General features: G+C 41.0%; 1 protein-coding gene, 1 non-coding gene and 1 pseudogene across 3 annotated transcripts in view; all 3 read right to left on the bottom strand.

Annotated features, from left to right (window-relative positions):
• Nucleotides 1–24,981, bottom strand: part of STAG1 (STAG1 cohesin complex component) — a 413,034-nt gene that overhangs the window by 376,895 nt on the left and 11,158 nt on the right. The gene's annotated exons all lie outside the window — the stretch shown is intronic.
• LOC101141604 (dnaJ homolog subfamily C member 8-like) lies at nt 5,176–19,698 on the bottom strand (annotated as a pseudogene).
• LOC115934155 (U6 spliceosomal RNA) lies at nt 5,745–5,846 on the bottom strand. The gene has a single exon (XR_004069989.1). It is a non-coding gene; the product is annotated as a U6 spliceosomal RNA (small nuclear RNA).

A 24,981-nucleotide genomic window follows, 5' to 3' on the forward strand; every position in this document is an offset into this window, starting at 1 on the left:
AAAAAAAAAATTTTTTTAAGCAGTATATTTGTATCTAATTAACTTTATGTGTTTTATTTCACAATAAAAGAGAACTGTGAAAAACGTTTTTACAAAAGGCAAATAAATGGGAAAAATCTACCAGACATTATCAATAACTACTGTAGTTTTTTTTTTTTTTAAGTATGTATAAAACATATATATAAACTGAAATGATGGCCAGGCACAGTGGCTCATGCCTGTAATCCCACCACTTTGGGAGGCCAAGGAAGGCAGATCACCTGAGGTGAGGAGTTCGAGACCAGCCTGGCCAATGTGGCAAAACGCTGTTTCTACTAAAAATAAAAAAAATTAGCCAGTGTAGTGGTGCATGCCAGTAGTCCCAGCTACTCAGCAGGCTGAAGCAAGAGAATTGCTTGAACCTGGGAGGTGGAGGTTGCAATGAGCCACGATGGCGCCACTGCACTCCAGTGTGGGCGACAGAGAGAGACTTCATCTCAAAAAATAATAATAAAAATTAAAAACATAAATTGAATTTTCATGGTTCACTTTTCATGGTTCATCTCACTTAAGTCATGGCAGGCACAGTGGCTCACACCTGTAATCCCAGCACTTTGGGAGGCTGAGATGGGTGGATCACCTGAGGTCAGAAGTTCAAAACCAGCCTGACTAACATATAGTGAAACCCCACCTCTACTAAAAAAAAATACAAAAATTAGCCGGGCATGGTGGCGGGTACCTGCAGTGCCAGCTACTCGGGAGGCTGAGACAGTAGAATTATTTGAACCCTACAGGCAGCGGTTGCAGTGAGCCGAGATCACGCCACTGCACTCCAGCCTGGGCGACAGAGCAAAACTCCATCTCAAAAAAGGAAAAAAAAGAAAAAAAGAACTACATTCCTGCCAGGCACGCTGGCTCATGCTTGTAATGCCAACACTTTGGGAAGCTGAGGCAGGAGGAGCTCTTCAGGCCAGGAGGCTGAAGGTGCAGTGAGCCATGATGGCACCAATGCACTTCAGCCGGGACAACTAAAGTGAGACCCTGTCTCTTTAAAAAGAAACAAACAAAAAACTCTATATTCTAATTAGCTAACCAATCAAATTATCAAAGTAACCTCTAACATTTCAGTGCTTTAAAAAAGGAGAGCAAAAACAACTGCATTCCCTCCCTGATGAGACAACTGCCCACAGTGGAAAGTATACCACGGTGGTAGAAAGAAGCATAAACTTTCCAATTAAAGCTGCACTAACTAATTGTAAGACTTTCTGCAAATTACTATATTTTTCCAAGCCTAGTTTCCTCATATATGAAGTGAGGATAACAATACATATCTTCTGTAAATTACTTCACAGTTACGAATTGTGGTTTGGAATGATAACAACAACATATACCACCATCATTGTCATAGGGATCAAATGGGAATTTACATAAATGGTTTATAACAGCAACGTGTACACAGCAACACTTAATCGTTTTTGTCTGTTCTATTTCTCTTTGCTCTTCTTTGTAAATGCATACCGCATAAAACCACAAGGTATTGTTAACCCTGCCTCAACACCTATTCCCACCACCAAAAGAAATCTACACACACTTAACCTTCTCATTATCTTATGATATTATAATATCCCTATTTTATATACGGACTGAGGCTCAAAAAAGCAGAGCTGCCTATATAGATCAGACATAGAACAAAATCAAAGCCAAGATTTACTATAAACAGTTATTGATTTTGGTGTTAAAAGCATTTTGTTACTAATGAGAAATCAATTCTAAATAATATGGAGGTCGGGTGTGGCGGCTCATGCTTGTAATCCCAGCACTTTGGGAGGTCGAGGCAGGTGGATCACTTGAGACCAGGAGTTTGAGACCAGCCTGGCCAACACGGCAGAATCCCATTTCTACTAAAAATACAAAAATTACCCGAGTGTGGTGACAGGCACCTGTAGTCTCAGCTATGTGGGAGGCTGAGGCAGGAGAATCACTTGAACCCAGGAGGTGGAGGCTGCAGTGAGCGGAGATCGTGCCATTGCACTCCAGCCTGGGCAACAAGAGTGAAACTCTGTCTCAATAAATTAATATGGAAAAAAATTGTAGTTTTCAGAAAACAACACAGAAAAGAGATGATGGATCTCAGACTATCCAGTGAGATCCATAATCCAAACAAGGAATCACGTATAGAAAGTAAAATTTATAATTTAATTTTAAAGCAACTGGATTTCTAATGCAAATGATAGAAATAATTCCTCTAAAGCAGTAATAAAATGAATTCAAATTGGACCTCATCCCATGTTCTAAAGCTATTTATTCTCATGTAAATGGACCAAATGAAAACATCCTCTCAACCTCCACACCCTCAAAATTTTGCTATAATTTTTTTCTGATAGAAGGGGAGGAAAGCACAGGGCCTAAAATCCCTAAAGAGATTTCTTTAAAACATATACACACACAGACTCGTGTATTTACTGTAAAAAACCACTCCAAAATATTTCCATTTTTAAACAAAGGTAAAAAGAAATTGAAATTTTTATTTCTGTATCTCACTAATCAAAAGTAACCAATTCTTAGTAAAGAATTATTATGGAAGGCTTTAGATGTGATAATGGGAATATATTTATCTTTACGATATTCGGGAGAAGAGTCTAGGTATGAGCATAGATGAAACAAAACTGGAATGAGTGAATTTTGAAGCTGGGTAAAAAGTATGTGAGGAGGCAATAAACTATTTTGTCTTCATCTGTATTGTATGAAATTTTCCATAATTAAAAGTTTTTTTAATAAAGTATTAATAATACATTTTTACACTGTTCTAAGGAGTGTCTTTAAGTGAAATTTTCAAGCAATCATGCTCACCTGGTAGAAATCTAGGTTTTAATCATTAAACATTATATTTTTGCATGTGACATACTTGTAGTTTATTATTTTTTACTAGCTGGAATAGAATCCTGTGATGCTATCTATGATTCTTCTTCTATGGTAACAGCTAATGTCATGTGATACTGAATTCTAATCAAATAGTTATCTTAAATATTCAGATAAATAGAGGTGGCCAGGCGTGGTGGCTCATGCCTGTAATCCCAGCACTTCGGGAGGCCAAGGTGGGTGGATCACATGAGGTCCGGAGTTTGAGACCAGCCTGGCCAACATGGCGAAACCCCATTTCTACTAAGAATACAAAAAAATTGGCCAAGTGTGGTGGGGGAGGGCCTGTAATTCCAGCTACTCGGGAGGCTGATGCAAGAGAATCACTTGAACCTGGGAGACGGAGGTTGCGGTGAGACAAGATCACGCCACTGCACTCCATCCTGGGTGACAGAGCAGGGCTCTACCTCAAATAAAAAAAAGGCAGGCAGGGAGGGGGCAAAACATTACAATCATTCTGGAAAACAATTTAGCGGTTTCTTAAAATATTAAACATAAATTTACTACATGACCGAGCAATTCCAATCCTAGGTATCTGCCAAAGAGGAATGAAACATATCTCTACACCAAGACTTCTACATCAATGTTCACAGCATTATTCACAGCAGCCAAATGTTTGAAACTCAAATGTCCATGAAGTAAACAAATTAATAAAATGAAGAACTCTTCAAAATACAAGAAAGTATTGAAACATGCCTTAACGCGGATTATCCTCAAAAACATTGCTAAAGAAAAGCCAAACATAAGAGCATATAAATGATTCCAATTTTATGAAATGTCCCAAAAAAGCATATCTATGGAGACAGAAAATAGATTAGTAGTACCCTAAGATTAGAAAATGAGAAATGACTACAAATGGGCACAGATTTTCTTCTTTGGGGGGGTGATAGAAGTATTCTGAAATTAGGTAGTGTTGGCTACATAGTTTTCCAAATTAACTAAACATCACTGAATTGTACACTTAAAATGGGAGAATTTTATGTTATGTAAATTATACCTCAACGTATCTGTCAAGGAAAAACAGAAAAGCAAGGAGCAGCAGCACTACAGTGCCTCTGGGATGATAAGTGGGTACATGGGTGGACGGGTGGGTGGGTGGGTGGATGGATGGATGGATGGATGGATGGATGGATGGATGGATGGATCGATCTCAAAAAAGTAACTTGCTCCAAAGTTTCAGCTAAATACATGACAGGGCAATCTAAGATGGACTGCAAAATCCATACTCTTCCTAGATGCAAAAGCAAGAATGCACTAGAAGCAATATATATCTCACTCAACTTTGTAAGGATAAATCCAATCCACAAGTGGCTCTTTTAAAACTGAAGTGAGGCTGGGAGCGGTGGCTCACGCCTGTAATCCCAGCACTTTGGGAGTCCAAGGCGGGCAGGTCACCTGAGGCCAGGAGTTCAAGACCAGCATGACCATTATGGAGAAATCCCATCTCTAGTGAAAATATAAAATTAGCTGGGCATGGTAGTGCATACTTGTAATCCCAGCTACTCGGAAGGCTGAGGTAGGAGAATCGCTTGAACTCGGGAGGCAGAGGTTGTGGTAAGCGGAGATCATGCCATTGCACTCCAGCCTGGGCAACAAGAGCGAAACTCCGTCTCAAAAAAAAAAAAAAAATCTTAAGTGAACACTGAGCACTAAATTAAGAAGAATGAAACAAGATAAACCATCTGTGTGGAATGAACAAAGTAAATACATAAAATCCAAAATAGGTGGCATGGGAAGCAGAACCCAGATCTCATAAATGATTATATCAAGCTGAAACCAAATTAACTCAATGGTGAGGAGTATTCAAACAAATTAAATTTGGCAGTTTGTCTCCAACACAGTCCCAGGAGAATGTGTCCTGACCCAGATCTGCTATAGTGAAGACAGATTTATCAAGCTACCTGAGCTCAATAACAGTCACAACTAAAATGAACCAACTTGGGCTGAGCACAGTGGCTCACACCTGTAATACCAGCACTTTGGGAGGCCGAGGCAGGCAGATCACCTGAGGTCAGGAGTTCAAGTCCAGCCTGGCCAACATGGCAAAACTCTGTTTCCACTAAAAATACAAAAATTAGCTGGGCATAATAGTGGGCGCCTGTAATCCCGCTACTCGGGAGGCTGAGGCAGGAGAATCACTAGAACTCAGGAGGCGGAGGTTGCAGTGAGCCAAGATTGTGCCATTGTACTCCAGTCTGGGTGACAGAGCAAGATTCCATCTCAAAAAAAAAAAAAAAAAAAAAAAGAAAAGAAAAAGAAAAGAAAAGAAATCTGTGGATGTACAAAATGTCCCCCCAAAGAACTACCACTTATATTCATATTTCATAGTTTACAGAGCACTGTTAACGTTAGCTCATTTGCTAGCCAATACGCTCTGAGATGACACGGACATACCTATTTATTACCAATACAAGCGACGCAGAGAGGTAAAAGTAACTTACAGAAGCACATGATGCTAATAAATTGACTAATCTGGATTAGAATCCAAGTCATTGATCTCCGAATCCAGCAGTTCCTTCCTTAGACATTGGAAGTGTCTAAAAGGTCAACCAAATAAAACCAAGAAAGCCTGAGCTGCCAGGAAAATCAATGATTATTTTTCTGCAGTCTTATAAAGCAGTCAGAGAAAGTCTTCAAAAAGGATAATAAGCTTACAGACAAGAGATCAAGATAGGACACAATAAAGAGAAACGCTCAGAATTTGGATAAAAAAGGGAAATAGAAGATTTACAAATAATACTGAAGGCAGTATAACAGAATCAAATAGTTCAATTTGGAACTAACTAAATCATTTTAATTTTATATGTAAACGAAAATAATGAAGCCCCTTATCTTAGAATCTTGTTGAATATCTAATACTCTTTTTACATTCTTTTTTTCTTAGTACAGAGGCCATGCTAATCTCTATATGGTTCCCATTTTAGTGTATGTGCTGCCAAAGTGAGCACTCTTTTTACATTATTTATCAAAAGAAATGAAATAAATTGCTTACAGATCAGAAGGGGTGAAGTTAAATAATTTGGTTCCATTATAAAAGTGGTATTAAGAATTACACTATGGGGCCGGGCACAGTGACTCTCGCCTGTAATCCCAGCACTTCAGGAGGCTGAGGCAGGCGGATCACCAGGTCAAGAGATGAGGCCGAGGTGGGCGAATCACGAGGTCAGGAGATCAAGACCATCCTGGCTAACACGGTGAAACCCTGTCTCTACTAAAAATACAAAAAATTAGCCGGGAGTGGTGGCGGGCACCTATAGTCCCAGCTACTCGGGAGGCTGAGGCAGAAGAATGGCATGAACCCGGGAGGCAGAGCTTGCAGTGAGTGCCACTGCACTTCAGCCTGGGCAACAGAGCAAGACTCCATCTCAAAAAAAAAAAAAAAAAAATTACACTATGGGGCTAGGTGTGGTGGCTCACACCTGTAATCCCAGCACTTTGGGAGGCCAAGGAGGACAGATCGCTTGAGCTTCGAAGTTTGAGACCAGCCAAGGCAACATGGTGAGACCCCATCTCTAATAAAAATACAAAAAAATAGCCAGGCATGGTGGTGCACACCTGTGGTAACAGCTACTTAGGAGGCTGAGGTGGGAGGATCACCTCAGCCCAGGAGGTTGAGGCTGCAGTAAGCCATGACTGCATTCCAGCCTGGGCAACAGAGCAAGATCCTGTCTCCAAAAAAAAGGAAAAAAAAGTGATGTACTAAAATTACCTCATAGTAGCCTCACCAAAATTACCACAAAGATATATCTTTCCGTTTTTGTCCTAAAATTTATACTTTAGTTTTCTGTATGCCTCCAAGCAACATGCATCACAAATGTTAAGGTGATCTCTATGTGGTCTCATTTCAAACTTTTTCAACATCTCCCAGAAATAAAATAATAATTAAATTCAAGTTTCACAGTGAACAGATGAGGTCATCTACTGAAAAAGAGAAGGGAAGTGGTAAAGTAAGGGGGCTATAGGAGATTACAAGTTTTTAAGTAACTGTATGAGGAATGAGAAAAAACTAGGAACAAAGGAGAATTACTGGGTAATGCTGAGGGTTCAATTAAGATTGGAGAGCATGAATACTCAGTGGCTCCAGTCTGCAAGTTTGTTATTTTCTCCAGCTGTGCTCAGTAGCTCAGAGCCAGGTACACAGAAGTCAGAAAGATGAAGTGATGTGGTTGGGTTTTAGACAAATGCAATGAAAAGACAAAAATGCAAAGCAGATGAACATATTTTGAGAGATAAATAAGGTTCTCAGCTAGTTAAGAAAATAAAGGCAGGAGGGGATGATACATTGGGACAGAACAGTAATACCAGAGAGCTCTATAAGGCTGAAAAGAGACTGTGAATGTCTGTTCAAAAAAAACATTAAACATATGTAAAAAATCATGAATAGGTCTTCTATAGCAAAGTATCATTTCTTCTTATTTTAGAAAATGAAATGCTCCTGCCTGACAATTCAAATTGTCTTGTTAAAGTGAACTAGAAAGGTTCCAAATGGAAATAGTCTAATACTTAAAGTATTATAATTGCAAATCTAGATGTTCCTCAACATTTCTGTGTAAATCTAATGATATTTTTTCCCATATTTTAAATCAACTAAGGAAGCTTCTAAATTTCTTAGTGAACCTTTACCAAAAATCTTACCCTAAGCAAATGAGTCACTCTATACATCAATATTACCATTCTTCAATAGGCAAGAACTAGAAAACAAAATTATAAGGGTGTGTGTGTGTGTGTGTGTGTGTGTTTAAAATAAGGTCTTCTGACAAAAGAATTATTTCCTATTTCTAAAATCTGACTAGCTTGACCAATGATCATCAGTTGAGCTATTAACATTGCTGGTTCCATGCATGTTGTGTTTAACTGCTTTCAAAATACTACTCTACAATTTGCCACTGAAAAGTTATTAACTATGCAGAAAGGCACAAAAAAAATCTGTATTAGCAAGTTAAGTATTAATTATTGCTAGTAATAACACCAATTCTATGTTTTCTTGCAAAGCAACAGTAAAGTGATGACTTATGGGATATGAGAACAGCCACAAGTAGATGAAGCTGTATTATGTTTTGTTACTGAGACACATGCAGAAGGACAGCCTATCATATGCCACGCAATACAAATAAAGGTAGAAGAAACTGCCATATCCCTGAGAACAGATAAGATTTCAAAGCAATGAATGGCTGGTGTGACCAAGTATAGACAGCATGAGGTTACTGTTTCCTTCCTATTGTACCCTAAAATAGTGTTGTGTCTTCTATTAATAGCAACTCAAATTCAATGAAATAAAATTTTAAAAATCAGAACACTTCATTCCCAGTCTTCCCTACTTTAGGACTGTATCACAAATCACTCAATTATTAGTTAGAAACCTGGAGATCATCCTTGACTTATCCCTTTCCTCACTTATCTACTCTAACTCCAATACACATACAGAATAAGAACACTTCTCAGTATTATCTCTATTACAACCATCATCCAAGGCACTGTATCTGTCACCTGTACACTGTAACAACCTAACCCTCCCTCTTGCATTCCCCACACCCCACCCACCACTCCAATATTCACACAATAACAAAAGCAAGGGTTCTCAACCTTGCCACTAGTGACATTTTGGGCCAATAGTTGTTTACTGTTCTGTGCATTATAGAAGGTTTAGCAGCATCCCTGATCTCTATCCACTGATGCCAGTAGCATACACCATCATCCCCAGGTCTCTATCCACTGATGCCAGTAGCATACACCATAATCCCTAGGTTTCTATCCACTGATGCCAGCAGCATAAACCATTATTCCCAGTTGTGACAATCAAAAATCTAGACATTGCCAAATGTCCCCTGGGAAGCAAAATCGCCCTCAGTTGAGAACCACTAAGCTAGAAGAATATGTTTTGTTTTGAGACAGTCTTGTTCTGTCACCTGGGCTGGAGTGCAGCAGCACAATCTCGGCTCACTGCAACCTCTGCCTCCCAGGTTCAAGTGATTCTCCTGCCTCAGTCTCCCAAGTAGCCGGGATCACAGGCGTGTGCCACCTTGCCTAGCTAATTTTCCTATTTTTAGTAGAGATGGGGTTTTGCCATGTTGACCAGGCTGGTCTCAAAGTCCTGGCCTCAAGCCATCAATCTGTCTTGGCCTCCAAAAGTGCTGGGATTACAGGTATGAGCCACTGCACCCGTCCTAGAAGAATGTTTTTTAAACATTCCTCTTCTTAAAACTCTCTAACAGCTTCTCATTTCACTTATAATAAAATCTATGAGTCCTAACTATCCCAAATACACCCTGCATAATCCAGACTCTGCTTACCTCTCTAACCTCATGCAACGCCACTGTACTCTTCCTGCATTATGTTCCCTCTAGTCACTACGGCCTTCTCTGAATTCCTAGAGCCATTTCTGCTAAAAAGATTTATCCTTGCTCTTCCCTGTATCTGGACCATTCTTGCCTAGGTTCTGTACACATCCTCAGCTTAAATTTCACACCCTCAGAGATGCCTTTCCTGGCCTTTTTTAATGTTAAGTACCTCATTATTATCCATCATAACACCTCATTTATTCCCTTCATAGACAGCATTTATCATAATATGATTATTTTGTTTACATGATACTGTCTCTCACATAAGAATAAATACCGTCTGCCTTCTTTTCCAGTATATAAATGAAATGAAAAATGTATAACTTGGACAGCCTTAAGTAATAGGTGAGCTGGCAGCAGTGATAATCCCAGCACCACCCCAATCTCATTCCCCATCTATGTTTATGATCATTTCCCCTTGAAGTGAAGGGGAGGGGAGGAGAGAGAAGAAAAAGAGCCTAACAAAGCCCTCATCTGTAAAAACATCTTTGCCATATTCTCTGAAGGGTTATATGTGAAGAAAAAGGCATGTAATGAATCTAAAGCACTTGAAAGGCTTAATAAAAAGCTTGTATTCAATAAATGATGGCTATGTATTTAAAGCACCAAAAATAATGCCTATAACAGATACTTGAGAAATGACAGTTCTCTCGCCCCTTTTATCTACCACCAGGTTGGCCTGAATATAGTTAAGGATGGAACTCTGTCTCTGAGAGATACTTTCCCCCTTTCGGGTCTCTAGGAACACAACATGCTAGGTCTAACAGGTTAATTATTCAAATATGTTCTCTAGGGAAAGTGAAATATCCATTAACCAAAGCCAACTCATCACAAAATGACCTGAGAATTACATTTTGTTTCAGTAAGGAAAATAATCATATTATTATTAAATTTTAGAACCTAACTTTAACCTTTGGGAGGAAAAACATCTAGATTATTAACAATATCGGTGTTGGTTATTTAAAAATACCCACCATGGCCGGGCGCGGTGGCTCACACCTGTAATCCTAGCACTTTGGGAGGCTGAGATGGGTAGATCACCTGAGGTCAAGAGTTTGAGACCAGCCTGGCCAACATGGTGAAACCCCATCTCTACTAAAAACACAAAAAATTAGCCAGGTGTGGTGGTGGGCGGCTGTAATCCCAGCTACTCGGGAGGCCGAGACAGGGGAGCTGCTTGAACCCGGGAGGCGGAGGTTGCAGTAAGCCGAGGTTGCACCATTGTACTCCAGCCTGGGCAACAAGTGCAAAAGCCCATTTCAAAAAAAAAATCAAAAACAAAAAAACACCACACTGAATACAAGTTTACTTACACTAAATAGTAAATTGAGTCCATGATTAGAATCAAGTAACAAAGGGGAAATAAACTATAAAGTACCACAATACTTTTAGTTAATAATTAGAACAAAATTATTTATCTTAAATTCCTTTTAATGTCTTGTTTCTGAAAGCAGCATGTAAACGCATTTGTGGGTATGGGGGAAATGATAAAGAAGTATAAAGGGAGCATAAAGGAAGCCAGACTGCCAGAGTCTGAATCCCAGATCTTCTAATTACTAGCTATATAACCTTTGGAAAGGCAACTAACTTCTCCGTGCCTCAGTTTTTTCATCTGTAAAGAGACTTAGCCCTACCCACCACATGGGGCTATTGTAAGGATTACATGAGTCAATATATACAATATGCTAAGAACAGTAGCTGGCATCTAACACATACTGTTAACTATTATTATATAATGTTATTATGTTCCTGTAAACTATTACTATATTACTTTCTCTTTCTGCATCATTGTGGTTAACAACTACCACACTGGATAGCACAAATAAAAAAATGTCCATCACTGCAGAAAGTTACATTAAACAGCACTATATCAAACTACAGGATAGTTAAAATGCCTGATGAGATGATGCATATAATCCTCTTTCCTAATTTATTAGGAAGTGCTTAGTAAAAAGCACTCCTAAACCCTAAGTGTTTTTTAATCTAATACTTTGACATGTAACAACAAAGAACTTAGGTTTCATTTCTATTTAACAAAACAAATAAAGGAGGGATGGGGAAGAGAGACCATCTCTTCTGTAAAGATTCTTTTGTTTTTTTTGAGACAGGATTTCACTCCTATTGCCCAGGCGAGAGTGAAAGGCACGATCTTGGCTCACCGCAGCCTCCACCTCCCTGGCTCAAGGGATTCTCCTGACTCAGCTTCCAGAGTGGCTGGGACCACATATGCATGCCATCGTGCCTAGCTAATTTGCGTGTATGTGGTTTTTTTGTTTTTGTTTTTGTTTTTTTTTGAGACAGGGTTTCACCATGTTGCCCAGGCTGGTCTCGAACTCCTGAGGTCAAGTGATCTGCCAGCCTCAGCCTCCCAAAGTGTTGGGATTACAAGAGTGAGCCACCACGCTCAGCCTAGACTAAGGGATTTATGAATTTAAAATTTCCTGTCTACCCTACATCAAGCTATCCACTAAACTCTCCCTCTTTGTAAATGGTACCATGCTTATAAGAGAATTAATTATATTCAAATACAATTATCAATATATTAAAGCAACTTAAAATATTGTAATATGATTCTTTAACACAGTAAATAAGATCTAGAGGTTAGTCTAACAATTACCCTAATGTTGAAGTACTGAAATTGTACTTTGAAATATCTACAACATCTGTAGTTTTCCTTTTTTTTTTTTTTTTTGAGACAGAGCTGTGCTGTCACCCAGGCTGGAGTACAATGACATGATCTCGGCTCACTGAAACCTCCGCCTCCCAGTTTCAAGTGATTCTCCTGCCTCAGCCTCTCGAGTAGCTGGGATTACAGGCAGGTGCCTCCACGCCCAGCTAATTTTTGTATTAACATTTTTAGTAGAGACGGGATTTTGCTATGTTGGCCAGGCTAGTCTTGAACTCCTAGCCTCAAGTGATCCACCCACCTCGCCCTCTCAAAGTGCTGAGATTACAGGCATGAGCCACCATGCCAGGCTTTTTTTTTTTTTTTGAGACAGAGTCTCGCTCTGTTGCCCGAGCTGGAGTGCAGTAGCGTGATCTCAGCTCACTGCAACCTCCGCCTCCCAGGTTCAAGCAATTCTCCTGCCTTGGCCTCCTGAGTAGCTGGGACTACAGACACGTGCCACTATGCCAGGCTAATTCTGGTTAAGAGACAGAGTCGCCCTCTGTCACCCAGGCCCTCTGTCACTGCAACCTCAAGTTCCTGGGCTCAGGCAATCCTCCCACCACAGCCTCTCAAGTAGCTGGGACTACAGGCCCACACCACCACACCCAATCTGTAATTTAATATGAAAATATTTCTAATTTCTGTTGCTGACAAAATAAGTATTGCTAACACAACTGTGATTTGTTGCTAACATTTGAAATTGAAGGAACTGCTAAATTTCAGTTATAGGTTAGTAAAAATAAAGATGTCATTATTTTGCCATCCAAATTCAAGAACCCAAGGTTTTTTGTTTTAATTGCTTAAGACATTAGACTTTAGAGTCACAAAAACCTGGACTCAACCACTTTCCAGCTATGTAACATTTGGAAAAGGTACTTAACCTCTCTACCTTGCCTGTGAAATAGGAATAATACCTACATAAAACTGCTGTGTTGTTTAATTATTATGCATGTAAGCTACTTGACACCATGTTTGATACATTTTCAATAAATATGTACACTATTATAATCAGAACTATATATAGTTCACAATTCTCACTGTGCATCAGAAACTCAGATTTGGCTTCAGCTGGTCTGGGACAAATCCCAGACACTGCTATAGTTTTAAAGCTCTCAGGTAATTCTAAGGTGCAGCCACTGGCCTAAGGACAAAGTTCAAACACTTTCCTTTGGCACTTCACTCTGCTCATGACTTACAGCTCTGTATTTTAATGACTCTTCCCTAGTCACCCCATGCTCCAAACACAATCAAGTAACACTTTCTGAAGAGGTGGGCTATAGCAGTGATTCTTAAACTTCAGCCTACATCAGAATCACCTGAAGACCTGTAAAAACACAGATTGCTCATCCCCAGAATTTCTGAGTTGGCAGGCCTATGGTGAAGGCCAAGAATCTGCATGTCTAACAAGTTTCTAAGTAATGCTGACACCACTGGTGCTAGGACCACACTTTTAAGAACCACTGGGCTATATATCACAGCTCTGTTCCTTTGCATATATACACTGTACCTTCACCTGGAATGTCATTCTCATCTCCAACATCTACCCTTGTCTGGCTTTCACTTCTCTTTCAAAACTCACATAAGAATTCATCTCCTTCAGGAAGCATTTGCTCACTTCAACAAATCACCTCAAGGCATTCATTACCCACTACAAAACTTTACTACAAAAAAAAAAAAAAAAGCAATACAGAATGTTTATGGTACAGTAATGCAAAGGGTGGATATTTGCTGGAATACACAGGTTCTTTTGTAAGAATTAGAAAAAGCACTCTCCTCTGGGCAGGTAAACTAGAAAAAGGTGGAAAAAGCAAATAGAATTTGTCAAGCAGAATAAAATCTGGATTTCAGCCTTCCCCTACCACTTTGGCCAAGTATCTTTAGGCAGGGTACCAATTCTACAACCATTCATGGCAGCCCCGGCACTGTGTGCCACTAAAATACAAAGGCAGAGAGAACACTTAGATCAACCCTGGATGGGAGAAAGAGAGGAGCAATAAGCCTATCAAGTAAAGATTTCTGAAGAAGGTACTACCTAAGTTCTGAGTCTTCATATGCCCCCCCCCCCCCTTGTGTACTTCGGGAAAACAAGAACTGTGCTTCAATGTCTTTATAACCACACTATATGGCTCACTGTAAATGTTCAACAAATGCTTGATGAATGACTCAATGAGCAAAATTACATGAAAACACTTGCTAACCTATCTCTTTTTCATCAAGTATGTAGCAAACACATGCCCACACCTGGCACCAGAAACTATAAGTGCTATCTAAATATCAACATTTTATTTGGCCTGTGAGCTTATCAGCTAGTGGAAAGCATAAATTATTCCAATAAACAGACGGGAGGTGTGGAGGCAAAATATCACACCTAGGTCTTCAAAACTAATGACTTTCAAATCAAAAACTGCATTACCTGATAAACACTTAACTTCATGATTATTTCAACAGGGACTAAAAAAATTACAGGAAATCTTGGAAACCAGCTATCTGGCCAAAGACACTAATTTTAGAGATGAAGAAACTGAGGCCCAGAGAAGTAATCAATCAAAGACACACAGTTAGTGGCAGAGTTATAATTAAAACTCAGATCTCTGGCCCTACACTAGTTTTTGTTCTTCTACACCATGCTGCCTTTGTATCTATAAAATCAAATCTTTTATCCACGACTAAAAAAAAAAAAAAAAAAAACACCTCTTAGTCACAATTTTGTTGTCTGCATCCTGATGGGAGGAAAAAGTAGTAAGCCATCATCTTATTTTGTCTAGAGGTAATTTTCCAACTTTGCTCTTGGTTTCATGCCTAACCTTCTGTGTGCAGAATAATAAAGAAAAAGCTAAGATTCATAAATAATCCTGATAAAGCCATCAAAATTTATCAACTACCAAAGAAGCATTACAATGTCTTTCCAGGATGCAGCACTTTTCTGAAGAAAGAAAAGGAGCCTAATTTCTGAAATATGTTTACTAATAAGCAGAACATGCTGGTGATAACCTTCATCTCTCAGTTAACCACAGTACCTTATCATCTGACCATTCTCATTAATAAATTTTTTGTTTTTGAGACAGAGTCTTGCTCTGTCACCCAGGCTAGAGTGCAGCGGCGCAATCTCAGCTCACTGCAACCTCTACCTCCCAGTTTCAAGTGATTCGCCTGCCTCAGCCTCTCAAGTAGCTGGGATTACAGGTGCCCGCCACCATGCCAGGCTAATTTTTGTATTTTTAGTAGAGACGGGATTTCACCATCTTGGCCACACTGGTCTCAAACTCCTGACCTCGTGAGCCACCCACCTCGGCCTCCCAAACTGCTGGGATTACAGGCTTGAGCCACCACACTCGGCCTCATTAATAAAGTTTTAATCTATTGCTAGCCCTACCTGCTGATGAGAACCAATTAACTAAAATTCTTTGCTTACAGAAAGTAACCTCAGCATTTACTTAGATTACGATATGTCTTTTAAGATAAATGATCTTTGGATCTATGCACAACACAATATAGTCTAGTGGTTAAAACCTAACTTTTTTTTTTTTTTTTTTGAGACAGTCTCACTCTGTCACCCAGGCTGGAGTGCAGCGGCATCATCTAAGCTCACTGCAACCTCTGCCTCCTGGGCTGAAGCAATCCTCCCACCTCAGCCTCCAGAGTAGCTGGGACTACAGATGCGAGCCACCATGCCCGGCTAATTTTTGTAATTTTTTGTAGAGACAGGGTTTCGCTATGTTGCCCAGGCTGGTCTCAAACTTCTGAGCTCAAATGATCCACCCACCTCAGCGTCCCAAAGTGCTGGGATTACAGGCATGAGCTACCATGCCTGGCCAAAGGCTAACTTTTTAACGCACACTGACGGAGAAGGGCAACTCCTTTTACTTTTGTATTTGCACTGTTGTGCAGCCCACAACAGTGGAATACTTTTATTATTATTCCCATTTTACAGATGACAAAACTGAGACTTAGAAAGGTTAAAGAAGTTGCCCAAGTTTACGTAGACAGAAACATGCAATTAGAATTTGATACAGTGTGATTCAGGCACCAGGAACTCTCCCAGACAATGGACAACAGATTTCTTAGCCATCTGTCATGTGACAGTGCTTCATCTGTGAACACATGAGATTTTTAACTGTAACTAGCAGCACATGGCATAAACTAAGGCATTGTTTTCCCAACAGTTAATTTAGGCTATAAGAATAAAATAGAACACAGCCTAAAATGTTCTTCAACTTTTATACCTTGGCACTATAAGAATTTCTACACACTTGCAGGCCCGGCATGGTGGCTCACGCCTGTAATCCCAGCGCTTCAGGAGGCCAAGGCAGGCGGATCACAAGGTCAGGAGATCAACACCATCCTGGCTAACACGGTGAAACCCTGTCTCTACTAAAAATACAAAAAATTAGCCGGGTGTGGTGGCAGGCACCTGTAGTCCCAGCTACTCAGGAGGCTGAGGCAGGAGAATGGCGTGAATCCGGGAGGCAGAGCTTGCAGTGAGCCAAGATTGTGCCACTGCACTCCAGCCTGGGAGACAGTGCGAGAGACTCCATCTCAAAAACAAAAACAAAACAAAAAAAATTTTCTGCACACTTGCCAGTTTGTACTGTCTCTGCTAAAGAATAGGGGCTGACTACTTCTCAGTGCCCCAAATAAGACAGGAAAAATTGTAACCTGATATAATCATGGTCAACTAAGCTTCCTGATAAAAGAGAGAGGCAGGTACCTCAAAGGAGAACCATGTCAAACTCATGCTTGACTATGTATAAAACATTTCTTTTCTGCCTAAGATTGAGGAGGCAGACAGTAATGTCTCAAACTACCACCTGGACCTTTAAACCAATTTAACAGTTATGAAGAGAAATCTTGCCAAAGAGCCAAAAAACAGTACAGGTAATATTTAACTATTCATGTTACCTTGATTAGAAAATAAAGAGACTCCCCTGAAAAACTCTTCTGACCTATGTTTGTCATTTCCTGACACATAAAAAGGATCTATTGTTACGCGGGGCAGCAGGGGGCACACTGACAGGGAGAAGGGCATCTCCTTTTACTTTTGTATTTTTTATGCTTCCCACCTCCTCCCACCCACATTTCATTAACCCTATTGGTTTGTTTTGTTGCTTTAGGGGTGTTTTTTGTTTTGTTTTTAATCTCTGTCAACGGAATAGAAGCTTTTTAAGAGAAGAACCTACATATTTATCAATTTTGTATACCACTGCCACACATATAATAAGTACTCACAAAATATTTGCTGAATCTTAACTGAAGGATATCCTGCCATTCGTGACAACATGGAAAAACCTGGACATTATGTTAAGTGAAATAAGCCACGCAAATACCTCATGATCTCACTTACATGTGGAATCTAAACACAGTGAACTTGTCCTCTCCACCAGGCCTGCAGTTTCTGGTCAGAACTCTTGACACTAACCTAGGAACCAAACTCCCCTCAATTATTATTGCACTCTCCAATTCCAGTTTCCATGGTGGGGCAGCTAACTTCCCTTCTTCCTTCCTCCCTACCCTATCTCTATCTTCCTTCCTACCCTATCTCTCCCTCCCCACTCCCTTTTTTTTTTTTGGAGATGGACTTCCGCTCTTGTTGCCCAGGCTGGAGTGCAGCGGTGCGACCTCGACTCACTACAACCTTACAACCTTGACCTCCTGGGTTCAAGCCATCCTCCCACCTCAGCCTCCTGAGTAGCTAGGACTACAGGTAGCCAACATCATGCCCAGCTAATTTTTGCATTTTCTGTAGAGACAGGGTCTTGCTATGACGTCCAGTCTGGTCTCAAACTCATGAGCCCAAGCAATCCTCCCGCCTTGGCCTCCTGAAGTGGTGGGATTACAGGCATGAGCCACTATGCCCAGCCTTGCCTCTGCATTTTTTTTTTTTCCTTTTTTGACGCAGGGTCTCACTTTGTTGCCCAGGCTACAGTGCACTGGCATGATCTCAGCTCACTGGAACCTCCGCCTCCTGTGTTCAAGTGATTCTCATGCCTCAGCCACCGAAAGTAGCTGGGATTACAGGCATACGCCACCACACCCAGCTAATTTTTGCGTTTTTTTATTTTTTAGTTTGAGATAGTTTCACTTTTGTCTTCCAGACTGGAGTGCAATGGTGCGATTTCTGCTACCTGCAACCTCCAACTCCCGGGTTCAAGCGATTCCCCTGCCTCAGCCTCCTGAGTAGCTGGAATTATAGGCGTCCGCCACCACGCCCAGCTAATTTTTTCTGGGGGTGGTGGGAGGTATAAAAATTTATTATACATAAAGAATATTACCACCAACAAATGCAGACAAGCTAGGACATGGTACTGGGTGGAGGACGGCTAGCTCTTCGGAAAGTGAAAGGTTGGGGTGGCGTGGGCCTCATGCCATGCTGATTGGTCAGTAGACGGGGGAACATGCCAAACACCACAGGGCATCAGGGCATCAGATGCCACTCTGTGTGCCCACAAGTGTTCCCTGTTTCATCTGGGCCTTCGAAGGGAGCACACCCAGAAGCGAGCAACTGAAGCGAAGGGGCTTCCTAAGGTGCCCCTTCCAGGCTTGTCTATGAAGTCACAGCAATACCATTTTAAGCAATGTGTTTAACTGTATGAGTTCCACAAACTACCCACGAAGTTTCTAACCATCACAATTCAGTGAAGTACAAAACACTGAGTTACAGGCTGTGGGAAGAGAAGGCAGCACCAATGGTGGCACCTTCTAATCCTGGTTGTTCTAGGGGCAAGGAGAGGGGAAGGTCTTTTTTTAAACCAAGCCCCGCATTTCAATGCACAAAAGAATTACTCTGATCGATATTAAATTGTATTGAAAAAATGGACTAAAAAGCAAATACTACTCTATGTTAGGGTGGAAGTGGGAGGAAAGAATGAGTCCTTCGAAGCAGGAAGGGAGATAGCAGGGGGAAGGTTCTGTGCCTGTGACCCCGGGTGGTCATTCACACTGCTCCATTTTTACTTTCAGTGGTCTCAGGAAGGTCCGATTTATCTTCTCTTTCTTCCCCTTTGTATTGGCTTGGAAGTTTCGCCAGCTGTCCACACAACCATCTCGACTTTCCCCAAAGTTTTTCTGCCACTCTCTTTCCCGTTTGGCTTTTTCTTGAGCTTCAATCTCTTCTCCACTTTGTTGTTTCCTTTCACGCATCTCTTTGGCTTCTCTCTCTTTCCTTTTAATTTCCAGCTCAGCAAAGAGTTTCATTGTCTGTTTATATACAGCTTGTTTGAACAGCTCAGGATCATCCTCCTCTACAATTGTAGGTTTTCCTTCCTTGTTTTTTTCGCTCTTTCACAGTGTGGTCCACGTATTCTTTTCCTGCCTGAATTACATCCAGGGTCCTCTTCTTTTGCTCCTGATCTAGTAGCAACTTGTAAGCTTTGTCCACAGCCTCAAAAGCCTTTTGTGCTCTGTCAGCATCATCTTGATTTTTGTCAGGATGCACCAAGATGGATAACTGCCGCTTTTTTATTTCTTCATCTGTAACTTCAGGATCTGAAGAACCTCAAATGGGGTGAAACTGAAGTAAGAGGAACCAGGACAGGTCAGTCTTTCAATCTGATTTTTTCATGTTAGAACCAAGTCTCTCTTCCCTATTTGTTTCTCCTCACTGTAGAAGGTCATAAATGCTGCCTCGATGCTGCCTCCGCCACACGAAGTCCCGCTCTCTCCTGAAGCCGCCACTTCCCCAGCCCAGCCACCACGTGACCCCCATGCCCAGTTAATTTTTTGTATTCTTAGTAGAGATGGGGTTTCACTATGTTGGCCAGGCTGGTCTCCAACTCCTGACCTCGTGATCCACCCACCTCAGCCTCCCAAAGTGCTGGGATTACAGGCGTGAGCCATCACGCCGGGCCAATTTTTGCATTTTTAGTAGAGACAGGGGTTTCGCCACGTTAGCCAGACTGGTCTCAAACTCCTGACCTCATGGGATCCTCCTGCCTCGACCTCCCAAAGTGTTGGGATTACAGGCATGGGCCATCATGCCAGGCCTTGCCTCTGCATTTTATGTTCACTTTTTCAACTTCTACCTAGTCTGCCTTTTTCACCATACTACCTCTTGTTTCCTGGCTTTCAGTTAATGATACCGCTTACTATATTCAACAAATATTTGTTAGCCCTTACTGTGTCAGAATCTATTCTAGGTAGCAGTATAAAGGAGGCAGATAAGGTCTCTCATCACAGAGCTAACATTCCAGAGGGAAGAAATAGACAATAAATGAGCACTTTAAAAACAGAATAAGGCCAGGCGCGGTGGCTCACGCCTGTAATCCCAACACTTTGGGAGGCCGAGGTGGGCAGATCTCAAGATCACGGGTTCAAGACCAGCCTGACTAACATGGTGAAACCCCATCTCTACTAAAAATACAAAAATTAGCCGGGCATGGTGGTGTGCACCGGTAATCCCAGCTACTCAGGAGGCTGAGGCAGGAGAATCGCTGGAACCTAGGAGGTGGAGGTTGCAGTGAGCCGAGATTGTGCCATTGCACTCCAGCCTAGGCGACACAGTGAGACTCTGTCTCAAAAAATAAATTAATTAATAAAATATAAAATACTAAAAAACGCTCAATTCATAGAAGCACAGAGAAGAATGAATGGTGGTTACCAGGGATGAGAGCAGGGATGGGGATTAAGAAGACACTGATCAAACAGATACAAATTTTCACCAGGCCCAGTGGATCAGTCCTGTAATCCTAGCACTCTGGGAGGCCAAGGCGGGCAGATCACCTGAGGTCGTGAGTTAGAGACCAGCCTGGCCAACATGGTGAAACCCCATCTCTACTAAAAATACAAAAATTAGCAGGGCATGGTGGCACGCATCTGTAATCCCAGCTACTTAGGAGGCTGACGAAGTAGAAACGCTTGAACCCCGGAGGCACAGGCTACAGTGAGCCAAAATCGCACCACTGCCTTCCAGCCTGGGCGACAGAGCAAGACTCCATATCAAAAATAATAACTAGCTGGACACGGTGGCACGCGCCTGAGGCCCCAGCTACTTAGAAGGCTGAGGCATGAGATGAGAATCACTTGAACCTAGGAGGCAGAAGTTGCAGTGAGCCGAGATCGATCGTACCACTGCCATCCAGCCTAGGCAACAGAACAAGACTCTGCTTTCCTCCTCTCCCCCAAAAAAAGGATACAAATTTTCATTAGACGGGAGGAATAAGTTCAAGAGATCTATTGCACAGCATGATAGCTATAGTTAATAGCAATGTATACTGGATACTTGAAAATGCTAAGAGAACAGATTTTAAGTGTTTTCACCACACCAAATAAATATGTGAAGAAAAGTATATATTAATTAATTAGCATGATTTAGCCATTCCATAATGTACACATATACCAAAATGTTATTCACCATAAACATAATTATTTGTCCATTTAAAAATAAATCGATTTTTCTAAAAATAAAAAAGACTCTAAACTGTATTCCCATCTTAAAAATGAGAAAATCGAGGACTCCAGAAAGTAATGTCCTACCCAAGATAATTATTACATAATAGAATAGGGAAGAAAATCAAATCTCCCTAAAATAAACTTCAAAATGCAAAGTATTTCAACATGCAGAAATGAGGCTGAGAGAATAATGGCCTTTTAAGAAATTTAGAGACTGGGTTCTGAAACAGCCTAACTTCAAATTCTGCCTCTATCATTTACTAGCTGTTTGGCCTTGGGACAATTAATTTAAAACATTACACATTGGGTGAGGCTCGGTGGCTCACAACTATAATCCCAGCATTTTGGGAAGCCAAGGCTGGGGGACTGTTGAGCCCAGGAGTTCAAGACCAACCTTGGCAACATGGTGAGACCCTGTCTCTACAAAAAAACGTATTTTAATTAGCTGGGCCTGGTGGCACACACCTGTGGTCCCAGGTACTCCCAGCTAGTTGGGAAGATGAGGTGAGAGGTTGAGGCTGCAGTGAGCCGTGATCACGTCACAGCACTCCAGCCTGGGGCAACAGACTCCGTCAAAAAGAAAAAAAGAAAAAAAAAAGAAAGGCCAGGCGTGGTGGCTGACACCTGTAATCCCAGCACTTTTGGGAGGTCAAGGCGGAGGATCGCCTGAGGTCAGGAGTTCGAGACCAGCCTGGCCAACATAGTGAAACCCCATCTCTACTAAAAATACAAAAAAAACTTAGCCAGATGTGGTGGCAGGCACCTGTAGTCCCAGCTACTCAAGAGGCTGAGGCAGGAGAATCACTTGAACCTAGGAGGCAGAGGTTGCAGTGAGCCGAGATCGCGCCACTACACTCCATCCTGGGCAACAAGAGCAAGACTTCATCTCAAAAAAAATAATAATTATATACATATATACACACACACGCATACACACATATATATTACACAAGATATTGTGCCTTATAAACACTGCCACTTACTAAACGTTATGGTGCCAACAATAAATGCAACAGGGGATAGACACAGAGGATAAAGATTGGCTGAAGTTATCTGTAAAGATTTCACACAGATTCCACATCTTACTCTGTGCTTGCTTTTTCTTTTCTTTGTGAACTATATCAATTATACAGTACATTATGTAAAATTCTAAATAACAGTTTAAAGAATTTTAAAGCACGGTGGCAGGCACCTGTAATCTCAGCTACTCGGGAGGCTGAGGCACAAGAATCGCTTGAGGCGGAGGTTTCAGTGAGCCAAGGTCGCACCACTGCACTCCAGCCTGGGCGACAGAGCGAGATTCCATCTCAAAAAAAAGAGAGAATTTTAACGCAAACACTCCATGTAATTATTACTAAGGTCAAGAAATAGATTACTACAAAAGCTTCTCCATAATACGTCCCTCCCTAATTACAAACTTGAGAAATTTAATCCAAGCCTCAGTTCCTCACCAGTAAAAGGGGGATAATACCGACATAACAATAACTACCCCACAGGGTTATTGTAAAATGTTTACTGGCATATAGTAAATGCTCAATGTTCTTTTTTGCTTTTGTTCTTTTTTTGAGACAGAGTCTCACTTTGTCACCCAGGCTGGAGTGTAGTGGCGCAATCTCAGCTCACTGCAACCTCGACCTCCTGGGCTCAAACTATCCTCTGCCTCAGCCCCCCAAGTAGCTGGGACTACAGGTGTGCACTACCACATGTAACTAATTTTTTGTATTTTTTGTAGACACAGGGTTTCACTATGTTGCCCAGGCTTGTCTGAAACTCCTGAACTCAAGTGATCGCCCACCCCAGCCTCCAAAAGGGCTAGGATTACAGGTGGAAGCCACTATGCCTAGCCAAGCGTTTTCTTACACACACACATATTCACCAAAACAAAGACGTGGGGAAAGACAGGATACAAGTATGTAATCTAATTTGGTGATAACATATAACCATAGAGAAGTACAATGAAGAGATAAAGCTGGAAAGCTAGGTTGTAGCCATGTAAGAAACAAAAGAAAAACTTAAGAAGCAAATAACAAAAGGGAAACTGAGAAAATTCACTAGACAGTTTTGGAAGACAACTCTCCATGGAGTCTCTTGATTTTCTACCTGTCTTGAGAAGAGAAGCACTGGAAGCCTTTGTTCCAATCTTTTCAGGATAGTTATACAGTGAAGGGTCCTGGAAGAAAGACATGTCCCAGAGCAAAAAGCGTATTTATGACCCATTATAAAAGATCTGAGTTTCTCTAAGCTTGGGATTTCACTACTTGTGCAGGTATCACCTGGACCTCTTCCCAATGACCTATGCAAACTGGAGCTCAGAAATCTGATGCAAATGCTGACTGTCTGGCTACTGACACAGTGCATCGTTCTTCATCTATGACCAAGTCATTTCAATGACTTCTACCATAAGCCATTAAACTATGCCAAGTTAACTTGTCAGCCTATAAATAGGGTAAAACTTCAAACTCTTCATAGTTCTTGACAGACATTAGCATATGATCAATGATTATTATAACTGAAAGATTCCACTTCCATGTTGTTGGAAGGAATTTTTTTTTTTGGACATGGAGTTTTGCTCTTGTTGCCCAGGCTGGAGTACGATGCCGCGATCTCAGCTCACCACAACCTCCACCTCCCGGGTTCAAGCGATTCTCCTGCCTCAGCCTTTTAAGTAGCTGGGATTACAGGTGCCCGCCACCATGCCCGGCTAATTTTGTGTTTTTAGTAGAGATGGGGTTTCTCAACGTTGGTCACGCTGGTCTTGAACTCCTGACCTCAGATGATCCGCCTGCCTCGGCCTCCCAAAGTGCTGGGATGACAGGCGTGAGTCACTGTGCCTGGCCAGGAATTTTTTAAAAAGCAATACTCGACTATATACTACCATCAAAAGCAATTTAAATATAATGAAGAGTTTTGGGTAAATAGGTAGAAAAAGATATATTATGGAAACAGTAAGCTCAAGATCGCTGGAGTGGCCATATTAACATCAAATAAAGCAGACTTCAAGAAAAAGATTATTACCAGAAACAGAGAGACATTTCATCACAATAAAAAGGTCAATTTGTCAAAACAACATAATAATCATAAGTTGTACATGTCTTACAACAGAGCTTCAAAATGAGTGAGAAAAACTTGACAGAATTAAGGGAGAAACAGATAATTCCACAGTCATAGTTGGATATTTTAACTTTCTTCTTAGCAGCTGATAGAATGAGACAAAACAACAACAAAAAAAAAACAACAAATACATAGATTATTTGAAAAGTGCCATTAAAACACCTTAACCTAATTGATAGTTACAGAATACTACACCCAACAACTGCAAAACACACTTTCAAGTATAAAAGATACATTAACCAAGATGGACCATATGCTGGCCCATAAAATAAGTTTCAATAAATTTTAAAGGATTAAAATCATAAAGATATGACTCAAAATGAAACTAAGTTAGAAATCAGTAATAAGATATCTAGAATAATCCCAAATATTGAAAATTAAACAACAAGGCTGGGCACGGTGGCTCATGCCTATAATCCAAGCACTTTGGGAGGCTGAGGCAGGAGGATCCTTGAAGTCAGGAGTTCAAGACTAGCCTAGCTAACATGGCAAAACCCCGTCTCTACTAAAAAAATACAAAAATTAGCTGGGTGTGGTGGTGTGCGCCTGTAATCCCAGCTACTGTGGAGACTGAGACAGGAG

Source organism: Gorilla gorilla, chromosome 2 (genome assembly GCF_029281585.2).
Source record: "Gorilla gorilla gorilla isolate KB3781 chromosome 2, NHGRI_mGorGor1-v2.1_pri, whole genome shotgun sequence".
Lineage (NCBI taxonomy): Eukaryota > Metazoa > Chordata > Mammalia > Primates > Hominidae > Gorilla > Gorilla gorilla.